Source organism: Pinus tabuliformis, chromosome 1_2 (genome assembly GCF_031772625.1).
Source record: "Pinus tabuliformis cultivar Carrire ecotype Pingquan chromosome 1_2, CPIR1, whole genome shotgun sequence".
Taxonomy (NCBI): Eukaryota; Viridiplantae; Streptophyta; class Pinopsida; order Pinales; family Pinaceae; genus Pinus; species Pinus tabuliformis.
Genome location: NC_142298.1, coordinates 1,086,478,551 through 1,086,497,380, shown reverse-complemented (window position 1 = coordinate 1,086,497,380; position 18,830 = coordinate 1,086,478,551). Strand labels below are relative to the sequence as shown.

The window sequence follows — 18,830 nt, the reverse complement described above, 5'->3', positions numbered from 1 at the left end:
TATCTTCACTCTAATTTGATGATATCCTGAAAAAAGATCCAACTTGGTGAAGTAAATTTCTCCATGTAATTCATCCAACAATTCATCAATGACAGGAATGGGAAATTTATCTTTAATAGTCATCTTATTGAGCTCTCTATAATCCAAAAGCATACACCATGATCCATCCTTCTTGTGCACCAATACTACTAGAGAAGAGAAATAACTTTGGATAGGTTAAATTATACCTACCTTTAGCATAGGAATGTCTGTAAGGTCTGATGTTTAGAGGATTACTTCTTGGAATCAAGTGAATAACATGATCATGATCAAAAATAGGTTGGAGACCTTTAAGAGTCTCAAATACCTTGGAATGGTTTTCAAGGACTATTTTGAGATCTGGAGAAAGGCATGACTTCAATTATTGAGCATCTAGTGATCATAATTGTGAAATTACCCCTCATTGTTCCTTATTCAAAATATTTGTCATGCCATTAGAGCTTATTATCTTCCCAAGTTTCCTTGCGATACCCTTTAATTCAGTTTCCTTTCTTTCCTAGAAAAAATTCAAGTTCTTGAAAATTAAAATTTAATGTCCCCAAATATTGTAACCATTGGACTTCTAATACAACATCGGTATCACCCATTAGAATGGCAAACATTGGAATATTCAATACATATTACCCCATGGTTAGATTGATATTATGGCACTTCTCTTGCAACCATCACTTGACACTCTAGTGTTGGATATAGCAATTCAAATCCTTGCCTATCTTACAGTGAATAAAATTACAGGGACTACCCAAATCAATAAACATTTTTACCTTTTTCTTCTTGATATATCCTTCTATCATGAGAGTTTGAGGAGTGGTAATTCCCGCAAATGCATAACAATATAGGGACATATTTATTTCTTCTTTTTCAACCCTTGGTGTTTGTTCCTGGTCTATATCTTCTTATTTTGATGTTTCTTGTTCATTTTCTTCATCCTCTTCAGAATATAGGTAAAATAATTTATTCTCAACACACTTATGACCTTTAGTGTATTTTCTATCACAACTGTAAAAAATTCCTTTTGCTCTTTTTTCCTCCAGTTGTTATGGTGTCAACCTTGTATGTTGTGGGAGGCTAGGAGAAGCAATATTTCCATCTTTATAGTTGTGAGTGGCAAACCTCCTTGTTGCCATAATTTTTCTTTCAACATGTCTTGCCACCCTAAACGCATTCTCAAATGACTTAGGTTCCCAAAGGCGAACCTCATGTTAGAGGTTATCCTATAAAGTACCTATGAAGACATCAATCAGATGCCCCTCTAGAATATCAGTTACCTTTATATTCACTCTTTGGAAGTTATCAATATGCTTTGCAATTATACTTCTTTATTTGAGATTTATCAATTGGCTAAAGATGGTATTTCTCTTTATATCCCCATAATGTGCTATCAATTCCTCCATAAAAATTGTCCAAGTTACAAGTGATTTATGGTAACAAATCCATTGATACCACAACAAACTGATGGGGTTCTAAATGTAAAGATGCAATGCATACCTTTTGTTTGTGTTGCACATCATGTCGATCAAAGAATTGATCCATCTGTAGTATCCTTGTTATTGGATTTTTTCCATCAAAAATCCTCATATCGATATTTGGACTGTGATTGGTTTTCAACCCAAAGTTGGAGTCTCTAAGATCATAATTCACATTTCTTTTTTTCTCATCATGAGTTTCATGGAATGCCTTATTACCACTAGGAAGCCTTTATTCTAGAAAAATTGTCAAACCTTCCATGTATGATTTTAAAATGTCCATTTCCCCTTTTATTTATGCTTTTAAACCATCCATCTTCACATTTATGATTTCTTCCAATTCAATTTTGGTTTCTCTTTGTGAGAGCGAAATTGTTGCACTAGGTCTCATAATTTTGATATATCATGTTGCATTTCTTCCTCTTCTTCATGTGTTATACTAGGTATTTTTTAGGGCTTTATGGGTGTAGCATTTTGTTGTTTGGGAGACATTTTGGAACCAATTATACGCTTTGAATCACTTCAAGCTTATTTTTCAAAAAAAAGTTATGCAAATTTATAGGTACACACATTTTAAGAGCTTGATTTTGAGCTTGCTAATAAGGTTGACCTTGAAACATTTGTATTTCTATGATTTTAGCCTCCCAAGGCCTGAATTTAAATATTAAGGTAGCCCTTTGTGTCTTATTTCTAACCCCACTAGTTAGACCAATATTGGATTCTCCAAGATAAAGTTATGTCAAATCTCCCATAATGACCTTATTATGGACTCGTTGAGTAGAGCGAACTTATATGGGATGCAAGGTGTCATTGTTTTAGCCTTCAACCTTGAAACTCGTACCCAAAAAGCTACAATTTATGTAATTTCAGTCACTTTTAATAAACTTCAAATCCAATGCTCGAAGAGAAAGTTATGATGATTTTCCTCGGGGCACATGTTTGAAACTGAATTTTGGAGCATACAAAAACCCTAACTTCCTTGGACCATATCTCCGAAAATATAGCGAAACAAGGTTTGAAATTTAACTAGGTGTTCATCAAGATTTCACCTCCATGTGATAATAATTTCATGGTCTGAAGCCTCACAAATTAAAAAAATTATATAAAAAATGCTCAATGACCCGTTTGAAGTAGCAAAACCCTAGGATCAAGAGCTCTGATATAAAATGTTATGTATCCATATCAAAATAACATAAAAACATAAGAAAAGATAGATCAATGATTGGATAATAATCCACTTCAAGGGGGAAACCTCCCTTTATATCACATAAATGAAAAATTCTTAGATGATTCATGATCCAAATCTCTTCACCTACTGGAATTATGCAAGATCTTTTACTTTTGTGATGTTAGCAAAATTGCATATGAAAGAGAATAAAACAACCATATGTGCATACTGAAATAATAGGAAACATAATGAAAATCAAAAAATCAGAGAACACAAACACATTGATAACGGATTTCACCCAGTGTATGTTATGTCTCTGGGCCCTGGTGTCAATAATGGGGAGGTTGCTTCCTTAATGATGCAAGATGATGATGTTGGTATGTTCTTTGTCATTACAAGGATAAATGCCCTCAACCAAAGTGGCTTGTCTCTCCATAAGACATTCTCAAGAACTCTCACTCAAGTGGCATGTCTCTCCATGAGACGTTCTTCCTTATAGGAACTCTCACTCAATGGGCATTCCTTTAGCATGAAAAGCTAATAAAATCTCACAAAATGTGGCATACAAGTATCCCTCAACATAATGGTAATTAGGGATCTCAACAACAAAAAAATCATCTCAGCAAATCAGAAGAAAAGCATGACATAACTGCATCATATACCTCCACTCTCGGGGATGGCCGAAAAATGAAAAGCTCAGCTGCTGAAACGAACACCATCGTTGAATTTGTGGCATGAAATCGTGTCAAACGACTATAAAATTTTCCCCTTTCTTACACCATCAAATTCTTGACCCTTGGGCATCTTGAAGATTCCCCCAAAGATTTTTTCCTAAAGATGGCATAAAAATCCACTACTCAGATGAATATTCTAAGCACACCATTGCACTCCCTGTGAAATTCTGTGAAAAATGACTATAAAGTTAGCATCATTCCGACACTAGCAAAATCAGCCTCTAAGGGAATCTTTTAGATTCCACAAGATTCTCCAAAGATTCCTTGTTATTGGACACTTGAATTTATGTTGCTTGAATGGAGATATTGAATTCATGGTTGGGCTCCTAGTGATAAAACGTGAAAAAATGATTGCAAGCTTGACAAAATGTGTCACTGACATCTTTGGACCTCTAAGGGAATCTTTTCGGTATCTCAAGATTCTCCACATTCAGGGTTCCACACCCTCTATCCGCTCATGGTTCCACTCTGGTCTAGCTCGACGGTCCTCTGTTGATCAGTCGACTGGAAAGTTCAGGTTTAAATAAAATATGTTGCGCAGACTTTTCAAAGCATGAGCAGTTGGCCCAACGATCACAGAGTCGATTAGGATAGGGGTAGACAAGATTCAAACCCCCGCCACTCCCCAAATGGCATGTAATATTTTGGTGTTTTTTTAAACCATCAGCGGAATTGGCATGTTCGTTGTAATCGGTTACAGTCGACAGTTAATTCAATTGTGATAACGGTGTTTGAATTGGTTGTATTGTTGTTTATGGGGTCGCTCTTTGGGGTTCGGCCCACATGGGTCGGGAGGGTTCAACTCTCGTCGGCTCCACATTACAATGCATATGTTATATTTGGTGGGGCGGATCTGTTGGCGGTGGCCCACCCACCATTGGTTGTTTTTTTTGTGTTATGTGTGATATGTGGCTGTGGGGCATGGCGAGGGTGGCAGCCCACTACCCCAATTCTACTTCATATTTTGGTTGTTATATAATAAAACTATGGCAGGGGTGGCAGCCCGCCACCCTATTTATATTTTTTTTGTTTTCTAATAAAACCAATAGTTCAAATTTTCCTGTCGAAAAATAAGGGTCACTGTACAAATTAAGTAGGCGACAAATTTGCCCGTTCTAGTGGCTGGATTTCATGCATCGGGTTTCAGTCAAATTGTTGAATCGTTAATACTGCCACTTGGCCAAGTTTGACACGAACTTTGACCAACCATAATTTTACCATACGAACTCAGATTTGAGTGTTGTTCACATCATTGGAATTAGGGTAATGAAAACTACAATCTGGTCTTGGTTTCACATCAATCTGATGACTTTGATTTTTGAGCTATTATGAAGCCACTTCTAAATCTGAGTGTGTATGTAGCCACCTAGATCATTCCTCCCGACTAAGGAGCTTTTGGTCCTCCAAAAACATGAACATAATATGCGACTGTTGTGTTACATTGTCTGCACCACAAGTGTACTGACAGGTCACACTTCCTTCTCCTTTACCCTTGTCCTTTGGAGCCATAAGTGATGAACCGACACCTGCATCCTCTGCAAACATGTATTACAATATTTGCAAATCACATGCTCAATGACCAACCATGACCCAATCCCTGATACTTGCAAAGAGTTTATGAGACACACTCTTTTGTCACATTTACATCAAAATTAAAGTAAACACCCATCTATCAATAAAAGGCCAAAACATCAATGTTTCTTTAATAAGCAATGGAAAACACATCATCACTTTTACAATTTAAATCACAACACATGATTTACAAAATGAGGTCATGACAATCTACCATATCTAGCAAACCATTTCTTACACAACAAAGTGATCCATGAGGAATGTGGCGGATTTTCTTGTTGAACACCTTCATCAACTGGTTTCTGCACGGGCACTTTGTCCTTGAGACATTGTTTTGGATGGAGCGTCCAACATGTGGCTCTTTGATGACCACCTCTGTTGTAATGATTGTAACAGGTCTTCTTCCTCCAGACCTGCTTAACCTTCTTCGTTCCCTGATGTGGAGAAGACCTTTCACGCCTCATCCTCTTTCTTGTTGTCATTCTCTTCAAACACTCAGCAAACACATGGTTATGTAAACCACAAAAACCACATGTTTTTATATGACATGATTTGTGTTCATCATTAACATGCTTGTAATCAAAATGACCTTTAGAATACTGAGACTTTTTATATCTCTCTTGACTATTTCTAGTGCAATTCTGATGATAAGAGCTTACTTTAGCTCTCCCTTTGCAATGTGCAATGTCATGGGAGGATGGTGATGTGTTCCCATCATTCTCTTTCCTCAATGGTTTCAACAATTTCTTGGAAGCTTATGACACATTTGAGCACTCTCCTTCAGTGTATCCCAAACCTGCGAATCGAGGTCGTTGTACCACATCCAATGGCTGAGTCAGCTGAGTCATCCCTTGGACATTAACACCAAGTCCTCCTCCTTTATACCCCATCTTGGTAAGGAGTCTCATGCCAGTTCCTGAAATGGGTACCTCCATATTTCAAACAGAAATAGTGTCATATGAAGATGAAATTGAATAATGATCAACATTGTTTACCTTAGCTTTCAATTTTGAAACAGGTGATGATGGTTTCACTAAGCCTTCGTTGCGCTTCAACTCTTTCAAGGCCTCTTCTGTGGCCTATAGTTGAAGTTGTAGTCTCTGTTTTTCCTCTTTCTCTTCTCGTAGAAGTCTCCTCAATTCAACATTCTATGCTTGAAGGCTCTAATTGATCTTCTCATCTGAATGATGAGAAGACAATGAAGAATATGAATGTACACTCAAGGGGATAAATGGAGCATCATCATCTTATCTTTCTTTCTCCCGCTCCTCTCTTGCCATTTTCTTCTCATAAGATTCATACATTATTTCCACAATTTTTGACATCTTGGGGAAGGCCTCATTCATATCTTTTTCATCCTCCATTTTCTTTCTTGTTGCACATTCAATTGTTCACACTCGCAATTCACATAAGCGAGAAGACCACTCTGATACCAAACTTGATCCAGATCTCTTCAGCTACCAGAATTATCCAAGGTATTTTACTTTTGTGATGTTAGCAAAATTGCATATGAAAGAGAATAAAACAACCACATGTGCATACTAAAAAAACAAGAAACATAAATACAATCAACAAATCAGAGAACACAAACACATTAATAACGGGGTTCACCTAGTGTGGGTTACGTCTTCGGGCCCTGATGTCAATAGTGGGGAGGTCACTTCATTAATGTTGAAAGATGATGATGTACATGGTATTTTCTTTGTCATTACAAGGATAAATACCCTCAACCAGAGTGGCTTGTCTCTCCACGAGATGTTCTCATGAACTCTCAGTCACATGGGAAAATTCCCTCAATAAGAGTGGCATGTCTCTCCACGAGACGTTTTTCCTTATAGCAACTCTCACTCAAATGGGTATTCCTTCAGCATGACAAGCTAATAAAATCTCACAAAATGTGGCATACAAGTATCCCTTAAAATAATGGTAATCCGGGATCTCAACAACAAAAACATCTTCTCAACAAATTAGAAGAAAATCATGACATAACTACATCATATACCTCCACTCTCGGGGATGACCGAAAAGTGCAAATCTATGCTGCTGAAATGAACACCAACGTTGAATTCATGGAGCAAAATCATGTCAAACGACTATAAACGTTTCCCCTTTCTGACTCCGTCAAATTCTGAACCCTCTGGCATCTTGAATATTCCCCCAAAGATTCCTTCCTGAAGATGGCTGAAAAATCCGTAATTCGGATGAATATTTTGAGCACACCATTGCGCTCCCTACAAAATTCTGTGAAAAATGACTATAAAGTGAGCATCATTTCGACACTAGAAAAAAGCCTCCAAGGGAATCTTTTAGGTTCCATAAGATTCTCCAAAGATTCCTTGTTGTTGGACACCTAAATTTATGTTGCTCAGGTGGAGATTATGACTGCATGGTTGGACTCCTAGCGAGAAAACGTGCAAAAATGACTATAAGCTTGACAATTCTAGCATTGGCATCTTTGGCCCTCTAAGGGAATCTTTGCAGCATCTCAAGGTTCTCCACATTCAAGATTCCACACCCTCTATCCGCTCATTGTTCCGATATGGTCTAGTTCGGCGCTCCTCCATTGATCTGTCAAGTGAAAATTTTGGGTTTAAATAAAATATGTTGGGCAGGCTTGTTAAAGCATGGTTCATTGGCCCAACAACGACGAAATCGATTGGGACCAGGGCAGACAGGGTTCAACCCCCCCCCCCCAACTCCCCAAATTGCATGTAATATTTTGGTGTTTGTTTAAACCGTCGGCGGAATTAGCATGCTCATTGTAATGCGGTTACGATCAACGGTTAATTAAATTGTGATAACGATGTTTGAAATGGTTGTATTGTTGTTTATGGGCCACCCATTGGGGCGCGGCCCACGTGGGCCATGCGGGTTCAAATCTCGTCGGTGCCACATTACAATGCATATGTTATATTTGGTGGGGAGGGTCTACCGTTGGGTGGCCCGCCCACCGTTGGTTCTTTTTTTTTGTGTTATATGTGATATGTGGTCGTAGCGCGTGGCGGCCCACCACCCCAATTCAAATTTTTTTTGTTAACACTGTGACAGGGGTGGCAACCCGCCACCCTATTTATAATTTTTTTGTTTTCTAATATTTAAAACAATAGTTCAAATTTCCCCACCAAAAAATAAGGATAACTAGACAAATTAAGTAGGCAACAAATTTGCCTATTCCGATGGCCAGATTTCATGTGCCAAGTTTCGGTCAAATTGTTGCCTCGTTAAGACTCACATTTAGCCAAGTTTGACCCGAAATTTGACCAGCCATAAGTTGACCATAGGAACTCGGATTTGAGTATCGTTCACACTGTTGGAATCAGGACGACGAGCACTACGATCTGGTCATGGTTTCACATAATTATGATGATTTTGATTTTTGAGCTATTCTGAAGCCACTTCTGAATCTGAGCGTGTCTAGAGCTACCTGGATCAATTCAAATAAAAAGACCTCCTTGGAATGTATAGGAGTCTAAACGATCAAAATATAATTAAGGTCTACATAAAAATAATAATGTAAGGACACAACAATTACAATTGTGGGCTTCTATGGGGCACAATAATAACAATATAGGGGTTGCACTAGTATTATAGGGACCTAATAGGTTATGTGTTGTTGATTGCTCCCAATAATGCTTGAACAATGCTTTTCCCCTACCAGTAATTGTGTTTTGATCTCATTTTGTTTTCCCTCTTTTTTCTAGTTTCGACCATTATTGCCAAGAATCTTTCTAGAACAAGGCTAGATCCCCCTCTCTAATTTCCCAAAAGCTACGATTTTAGATAATTCTTTTACTTTAGGAGGCCAAGTGATTGAATATTATGTTAGTGGGTAAAGTAAATATTTATGACAATGTAAGAGTATGACATGGAAAGCATTATGTTTAACGTGGATTCACTTTTTAGGTAACCTTTATGGAGATACCCTCACATTATTTACTTATTACCCCACCAATTTTTATCATGTGCTTGCGGGATTTTATATTATGTTATTTCTTTAATTTAGAGTGCACAATTTCATTTGATGTTATATATATATATATATATATATATATATATAGATATATATATCAGAGAGAGAGAGAGAGAGATACCTATGGTGTACAATAAGTTAAAAGTAGGTTTTATGATTTAGGGGAGGATGATAATATATGATTAAACACACTTATTGAGGGGATAATGAGTAAACCAGGTCAATACTTAGGGATGAGAACAACATACCTTGCAATAATTTTATGATAGCTTATTGATTAGATCCAAAAACCTCGCTTAATAGTAGCACATTAATGATAAAGATAAATTTTGAAACCCTAGAATATGTCTCAAATAAAATAATGTAAACACTTAAATTTAATTGGATGTTGATAACAAGATTCATCGTGAGAGAAAAAAATTGTAATTATAATGCTTAATTAACGCGAAAATATTTTTGTTTAAATTACCAAAGTCAAGTAATTATCTAATAAACTATGAAGAAAACGAGAGAAAAAAAATAAAAATAAATAAATAATTAGACTACAAAATATATTATGCTTTTAAAATCACCAATACTAAACTTTAAGAACAAGTTAACTTAAAAAGTTTAAGTTACGCATACTTTAAAGTGAAAGTTTGATTTTTTATTTGAGTGAATCCTTTAAATTTTAAAGAGAATTTCTTAATAGTAAACTTGGGGTAGCCTTGACTATATTATTTATATTATTATCTAATTTTAACGTCATGACCAAGCCAGACATCACATTGTTGTATAAGAGCCATATATATTTTTACATCAAAAATTTATTCTTCAACTATACGAATAGTGAAACAAACATACTTTAAATATTATTTTTTTTGTAAGCTTAGGTAGAACCTTTTCATTTTCGAGTTTTTATATGTCCGTTATTCACCCCATTTCCGGGGAGGGTAGCACAAGAATTGGACCCAAGATCTCCAGTTCGGTGAGACTTCATTTCCACGGCCATTGCCACTTCAACTACCCCATGCGGACCATATTTTAAATATTATAAATAATGAAACAAACATATTTTAAATTGCGAAACGAACATACTTTAAATATTATGAATAATGAAAGGAACATACTTTAAAGGCTTTAATTTGATTTTAATATTAACATGTTATATTTTGTCATCATAAATGTAAAATAACTTTGTAAGGCCTAGAATCTTATACGATTAGTTGATTAAAAAACCTTTAAAGAAGGTTATAATGAATGTTTAATTTTTAAATGAAGTAAGTTTTTGAATTGATTTGATATTAACATGTTATTTTTTTTATGTGATACCATAAATAGATTAAATGTTTTAAAGAAAGACATAATAATATTGAAAGAATGTTTGATTTTTTTTATTTAATATATTTTTGAATTGATTTGATGTTAATATGATGTCAATTGAGTCTCTTTTAGGTGGTTGGGAGGGTTTAATGATAACCACTCCACTTAATTTCAAGTCTCATCGTGACATGATACTCCATTGAGAGCCACATGATACACCATTGAGAGCCAGATAATCTTGACTCTTCCTCCATTGAGAACTACATGATACACCATTGAGAGCCAGATAATCTTGACTCTTCCTTGATTCTTGCGATTCGCAGAAAGAGTGATAAAAAAATAAAATAAAAAACCATGATATTTTTCATGTGAGTCTTTCAACTCATGTTAAGTTGATATTTTTTTAAGGTATTTAGCTATTTAAATATATTATTATTATTATTATTATTATTATTATTTGTTTGCTAGTTTATGTGAGTCATTAGAAAGGAAAAAAAAAATGATATTTTTGGTGTGAGCCTTTCAACCCATGTTAAGTTGATTTTTTTGAAAGGTATTTAGCTATTTAAAATATATTATTATTATTATTATTTGTTTGCTAGTTTATGTGAGTCCTAAGATGACTATCATGACTAACCTGTGGGTTGAGTAGTTGTGACCCAGGGCATCTAGGCCATCAAAATCACCCAAGGATCACATCTGGCCTGGGCCTCACTAGCCCCCCACTAGCCCTTAGCATGGTTGGATTTTTTCCCATACAATTTTCAACAGGTGACATTTTCACCATGGAGTGCTTCAATAAAATACCCTATCACTATCCACTCTACTCCCATGAGCTAAAATATATTATTATTATTATTATAATTATAATATAGATTAATTTTATATTATTAATTATATTTTTAAAATAATCCATATTTTTTCTAATAATAATGTTGATTAACATTTATTAATTAAAATTGATTTATCTAATTAAAAAAAGTGAAATATGAACACACTTTGCAATAAAAGTGATTGATTTTAAAATTTCAGAACTATCATTATTCTTCGGTGAAATCATCAAAACCTACACCAAAGTGGTCGAAACCGTCCATTTTGACAGAGTGTCCCTATTTGAAATTCCAACCCTGATGATAAGTGGTGTGAGATAGATTCTTACCAACCACACTACCCATTCTTCTGACTTATTATTAGTAGCAGGTGAGAATAATTAAGATCTTCTACACTAAAAATGAATTCGGTGCAAAATATCACGGAATTGAGTCACTCTCTGCTTCCGTGGGAGAGTTTTGGCCACAACATGGCACATCCGTCGCTGTTGGAATTAGGTCGTTGGTGAGAAATTATAAACATCTTCTGGATGGATATTTTTTCATTGAAGATATCATTTTTTTAGGATCCGCAAGAATCAAGAGTTAATATAGATAAGATAACCCATTCTTAATTCTTTTTAATAGAATGGTGCATTATAATAAAACTTAAATTTAGTTAGAGAAATTATCATTAAACTCTCTCAATTTTTTAATAGAGATTAGTTGACAATTTCTTACACTGAAATTGATGGGTACACATTGTTTAGTTGATGAAATTTTCACTACATATATAGCCATCTTATACTGTATTAGAGAAATTATCATTAAACCCTCTCAACCCTCTAATAATTCTTTTTAATAGAATGGTGCATTATAATAAACCTTAAATTTAGTTAGAGAAATTATCATTAAACTCTCAATTTTTTAATAGAGATTAGTTGACAATTTCTTACACTGAAATTGATGGGTACACTCTGCGTAGTTGACGAAATTTTCACTACATATATAGCCATCTTATACTTTATTAGAGAAATTATCATTAAACCCTCTCAACCCTCTAATAAATATACCAACTAACAACTTCTTACACTGAAACTTCTTACACTGAAATTGATGGGTACACTCTGCCTGGTTGGCAGAGTTTTCACCGCATATGTAGCCCTCTTATACTAGATATGTCAGCTGACAATGGATGGGTACACTTTGCCTAATTAACAAAGTTTTCACTCATAAGAGATATAGCCCTGGTATATTTTAATAAGAAAATTATTATTAAACCCTCTCAAACCCTTTAATAAGTACACTCTGCCTAATTAACAGAGTTTTCACTGCATGTAGCCCTCCTATACTGAATATGCCAGCTGAAAACCTCTTACACTATAGCCCTCCTATAATGAATATGCCAGCTGACAACTTCTTACACTGAAATCGATGGGTACACTCAGCCTCGTTGGCAGAGTTTTCACCGCATATGTAGCCATCCTATACTTCTTTTCCTCTACCTCCCACGCTATAAGTAGTTGTGAGAACACCCATACTATATCCATTGTTTTCATTTCCCCTCTCTACTGCGTTTATTTGAGTTTCAGAAATCATGTTAACTCCTCTCCGTTTTTATATTTCTCTGCATTTTTTTATCCTCTTCATTGTCTCTTCCTTTGCAAAATCAATTCATGATGATCGAAAATCATTGTGGGAATTCAAGTCCCTTATTGCCAAGGATCCTCAGCATTCCATGGCCAATTGGAGTCCCTCCAATCCGTTGTGCAACTGGACTGGCATTACCTGCACACGGCGCCATCAAATGGACAGGGTCATCGCCCTCAACCTCACTGCTATGGATCTGCAAGGCCCCATTTCTCCTTCTCTCGGCAATTTGTCATTTCTCTGCTCAATTGATCTAGCACACAATGCGCTGCATGGTTCTATCCCGCCTCAATTGGGACGTCTCTTTCGTCTGAGAGTACTCTCATTGCCCAGCAATCAATTGCAAGGAAGCATTCCACGTAACATTTCAAATTGCCATAATCTGGTTGTGCTGGACCTCTCGTTTAACACTCTGACAGGAAATATCCCCGTAGAATTGGGTCTACTCACTAATCTACAACTGCTTTATCTTCAAATCAATAATTTATCAGGTAAGATTCCTACTTCCCTGTCAAACATATCTTCCTTGACTGAATTGGAAATTGCCATAAACAATTTGACAGGGCATATTCCTTCGGAGTTTGGCAAGCTCAACCAGTTGACCATACTCAGTTTATGGAATAATCAGTTGAGTGGAAACATACCAATATCTATTGGGAATTGTTCCAAACTTGTAATATTAGATTTGAGTTTCAATTATTATTTACAGGGGATTGTGCCAATAGAATTAGGTAAGCTATCATTTCTTCAAAGTTTAAACTTGGGACATAATCAATTTGAAAGTGGTGGTGTTACTATGCCTTTTATCACAGCTCTTACTAATTGTTCACATTTACAAAAATTACGCTTGGGTCATAATAAACTAAGGGGTGTTTTACCATCTACAATAGGAAAACTTTCTTCTAATCTATCTCTCTTTGCTTTATTCCGGAATAGAATAGAAGGAAATATCCCTTTTCAAATTAGTAACCTTAGTAATTTAACCTTTCTCAATTTAAGTGGAAATATATTCAATGGTAGTATTCCATCTTTGCAAAGCTTTGTAAAATTAGAAAGATTGGATTTTGGAAACAATAAGTTAGAAGGAAAAATCCCAAATGTCTTTAAACCATTAAAGCATCTTGGTCTTTTGGACCTTAGTAGAAACAGGCTTTCAGGAAGAATTCCCAATTCATTGCGCTACCTTCAACAACTAAGAATGCTTTATCTTCATCACAACTTCATATCTGGTCAGATACCTGCCACTATAGAAGAGTGCACAAATTTGGCATTGCTCGACTTGTCTCACAATAGACTTAGTGGAAGCATACCACATGAAATTTCTGGTCTTTTTAATCTACAATTCTATTTGGATTTGTCATGGAATTTATTAGAAGGCTCATTACCTTCAGAGATTAGTAAGATTGTAATGGCTCAAGCTATAGACGTTTCTGGCAATCAAATCACTGGGCTCATTCCAACTATGCTTGGTAATTGCCTCGCACTACAATCATTGAATTTATCTCGAAATGCCTTCCAAGGTTCTATTCCAGATTCACTTGGAAATTTACAAAATCTCATGTTCCTAGATCTCTCTTCAAACTCCTTATCAGGTACAATACCAATTACACTCAAGAAGTTGAAAATGCTTCAATCTTTAGATTTATCTTTTAATAAGCTCACAGGTGAAGTTTCAAAAGGAGAATTCTCTATAAATCAAACCATATCCTTAACTGGAAATCCTGGTATATGTGGAATACAAGAACTTTCATTACGTTCATGTCCAACATCCAATAGTCATGTTAAAGTCATAAAAATGGTGTTGTTGCCTATTCTTGGTGTTGGTTTCATATTATGTTGTCTCCTTTTATCATTCCTTTGGAGAGGGAATTTGAAAATACCAAACTTTAGTATTCCACTAGCTATTTTACAAAAAGTGGAGCATCGAAGGATCTCATATCAAGAGCTTTTCCAAGCAACAAATGGCTTTAATGAGACTAACTTGTTGGGGAAGGGTAGTTTTGGATCAGTCTACAAGGGAACTTTGACTGATGGTACACTTCTTGCTGTGAAAGTTCTCAATCTTCAAAATGCCCAAGCTGAGAATAGTTTTGAAGTAGAATGTAAGGTGTTGCAAAATGTTCGTCATCGAAATCTTGTGAGAATCATAACCTCATGTTCTAACCTCCATTTCAAAGGTTTAGTGTTTGAGTTTATGTGTAATGGAAGCTTAGAAAGGCATTTGTATCCTGATAGAGATGACAATAATGATGAACAAGTGTGTGAATTAGGATTGGAAACACGATTAAGCATTCTCATAGATGTGGCTCATGCTATGGAATATCTTCATCATGATTCTCCTGTGCAAGTAGTGCATTGTGATATAAAACCTAGCAATGTGCTTTTGGATGAGGACATGTTAGGTCATGTAACAGATTTTGGGATTGCAAGACTAATTGGTGCAACCTCTATTGATTCACTTGCTTCAACACTTTCTTTGAAAGGATCTATAGGATATATTGCTCCAGGTATGTCTTTTCAAAACATTAGTTATGCTTGTTTTTTCATTATTAATAAATTTGTATGGTTTGTCTGAATAAAATTTGAACATGGTTGTCTTTAATGTAGAATATGGATTGGGTGGGACAGTTTCCATCAAAGGAGATGTTTATAGCTATGGCATTATGTTACTGGAAATGCTTACTAGAATGGCGCCAACTAGTGACATCTTTGTTGGAGGCCTAACCTTGCACACATGGGTTAACTCTGCATTTCCAAGTATATTGAAGGATATAATTGACAATAGCCTTCTAACTGAGTTGGATGGAGATACATTTGAAGAAGATGAAGTATATAAATGTCTATCTTCTTTGTTGTCCATTGGTTTATGTTGTTCAAAAGACTCACCTGAAGAACGACCAACTATGAGAGATGTAGCATTTATGTTAAAGAGCCTCAAAGAGGATTGGGTGGGAAAGAATGATTTTTCCAAGAGACCAAGACAATGCTTGTCCAATTTACTTAGAGATGCATCCACAACAAAGAATGTTGCAACTACATCAAATGATCAAAGTTCTTCTACATTTTAATTGGGGTAAATTACAACAACAAAAACTTTCCATTTTATCTTTGTTGTTTCCATTTTATCTTTGTTGTTGCAATCGTTACAGTATTTTTAGTTACTCGAGCAAATTTATGTTAATATAATATTGTATGTGTATTCCTATTCAAAAAGAAAAATATATTGTTTTTTACAATACTAAATCTATATTTACTTTAATCGACCCAGGTATTTGTGTGCGGCCTACATATGGTTTTTACAGATTGCAAAGAAGAAAACACAATGATTCTACCACAGCACCTTCCAGCTGGCCTCTGTTTCCATGGCATTGCTGCTCTCACTCGCGAGTGAACAATGCTCACCAGCTATATCCAATCCATTCAAAATATATTGCATATCTGTTGAGTGTAAAGCTTCAGTGTAATCCGCGGGAATGACCTCAAGGTCGTTTCTGTTGTTTTCAATGACACACTGCCTCATCTGTTGCTCCAGCTCAGTCTGGAGAATGGCATTACGAATGTTGAAGGGCGGGCGGGTGTAAGGGTTAAACCCTCCTCCGGTTGTAAAGAACCTAAACAGGGACTTCACTTAGGGGCAGTCTAATGGGGTCGAAGCGAAATCATTCAGAGCAATCCGGGGTTTGGTTGCTTCCATATCCGTAGGGAACAGAACTGTGAGGCAGACCTCCTTTCCAAAAAGGTCGTCTGCCTCGCCCTGTAGTGTGCTCCGTCAGTTTCATTTTCTAGAGCCAGGGGAGGCCCTCTCTTTCCCCCCTTTTTTTTTGGGGATGACTTATTTCTCTATTTCTGACTTCAGTATTGATCAGGGGGTATGGAGCTTTTGTTTTCTGGTCTTGGTGGTTATATTTGCCTCTGTTTTGAGATCAAGATCAGCAGATCCCACTGTTTTGGTCTGTTTTGGTTTGGTTTATGTTTCTGTCAGCAATGTTTTTTGTGATCTCTGTTTTTTTCTGGCGATCTCTGTTTTTTTCCTGGCTGGAATGCTAATGCCGGACATTGATCTCTTTGATGAAACTGATTTGATCTGTACTTATTGTGACCTCTTTTGTTTTAAGTAATGAAAGTAAGGCTGCTTTTTCTTCTTAAAATCCATTTTTACATAATCAATCTGACTGGATATGGTTCTATCTGGATACCCTGAGTTTAATAATTCACAAATAACATTTAATAATAAAAAGTTAAGGGTGTTGTTTTTATATAAAGATTATATATGAGAGACAACATATCTAGAAAGGCACTTAAGTAATTGTAGATTTTTGGAATATTATGTTTATGTATTTCTATATAGAGACAATATATTCAGATGGGCACTTAAATGATTGCAGATTCTTGGAATATTTCGCTCATGTATTCCAAGAATCCTCAATCACTTGCTCATTTGGATATGTTCTCTCTCATATAACATGTATTCTCATATAGTGTCAATATATCCAGATAAGCACTTAAGTGATTGCAGATTCTTGGGATATTTAGCCAGGGTTGGAATTTCAAAATAGATCCACCCGTTAAATTTGACAGTTTTCACAACGGTTTTCACAATTTCAAAAAAAGACCTTGATATTTTTGCAAATTTTCAAATGAGTTGTCTTTAGTGTGACTTTTTGGGAGTTTTTGAGGTGGGTTTTTCCGGTTTAATTTCTCTAAAATCTGGCAGGAATTTATTGAAATCACAAGTTTGATGGGTAACCCCTGTACAATCTAAGTGCTCTAGGGGTTTTTGAGGGTGTTGAATCCATATATATACAGTAAAAAAACCAGTTTACAATACATAAATAAAGATTTTACCTTAAATTTTTCCACGGGATTCTAGTGGCACCAAAAAGTTTAAAAAATCGCACTAAAGACAACTCCATTTTTAAACGGTCCAACAAATCACCCCATGACAAGCAATTTGCCCATTAAATTTTACCCATATATTCTAAGAATCCTCAATCACTTACCATCTACATACATTCTCTGATATACTCAAGATTCTCTCTTTATTATTAAATATGGTTTCTTAATTACATTAATTTTGAATTATAATTAAATATATATTTTTAAATATATTGTATTTTTATTTTTGACTCGTTGTCATGGTTTTTTTTATAAATATATTTCTTTAAACATAATATTAATATATAAATATTATTCTTTATACTAAGCATAATGTAACTCAGGTTAATGTGAATAAGAGATTTTGCATTGGTTGTTTATTCTCCTACCGCAGTACTTCGGTAGTAACAAGAGCACGAGGTGTGGACATGCAGATCAAAATGGTAATATTAGTGTTATGTCAGGGTGAATATGGATTGTTATTTTTATTTAAGCGAGTTTTATTAATATAGAAGTGAAGTGATGGTTTAGTTTAGATCTATTTTAATTAGGGATTTATTAAAGAGTTTAGAGGATTTACTAAGAGTTTAGAGGGATCAAATATCTTTTTACTTTAAGAGAGATTTGCATCTCAAAATATTTTATTCCTTTTAATATTGGGTAGATCTAAAGTTAAAATGGATCCAATATCATACATTGTAATCATTCTCTCTCCATTGCATTTTGTTTTAGTTTTCAAATATCATACAAGCTACCCACTTTTATTTTTCTTCTCTTTCTCTTCTTTTTTAGCAAAATCAACTCACGATGATCCAAAATTATTGTTGGAATTCAAATCCTTTATTGCCTACGATCCTCAGAAAACTAAAATTTAGGAGAGGAGCAACTCTCAGGTTCCTAACACAACACTATTGTTCAATCACTTAGAATGTTCATAAATATGTAAAATTATGGATTTATAGGATCCAAGAACTAAATATGACCTATAATCTCAACAAACAGCTAATCTAGAACACCTTATATTTCTCCATTATTCCAAGTCCCCCCTTAACGGAGAACTGGATCAAAGCATAACATGAATAACATGCCAGCTAGTCTCTGTGTCAGCGAGGTTTACAACACTACATAAAAAAGACTTGATAACAAAGCTTCCATTTTTGTTTTTTTGCTAAAAGATTCATGCTTGTTCATTTGCTGGTGCAGTTTCATCTTCACCTTTCTTGCCATAAGATAGTGGTGGAACTT

General features: G+C 35.3%; 1 long non-coding RNA gene across 1 annotated transcript; it reads left to right on the top strand.

The window, feature by feature from the left end:
- Positions 1 to 12,623: 12,623 nt before the first annotated feature.
- Positions 12,624 to 16,759, top strand: LOC149209952 (uncharacterized). Its single transcript, XR_016252260.1, has 3 exons — positions 12,624 to 15,217; positions 15,318 to 15,783; positions 15,979 to 16,759. It is a non-coding gene; the product is annotated as an uncharacterized LOC149209952 (long non-coding RNA).
- Positions 16,760 to 18,830: the final 2,071 nt, after the last annotated feature.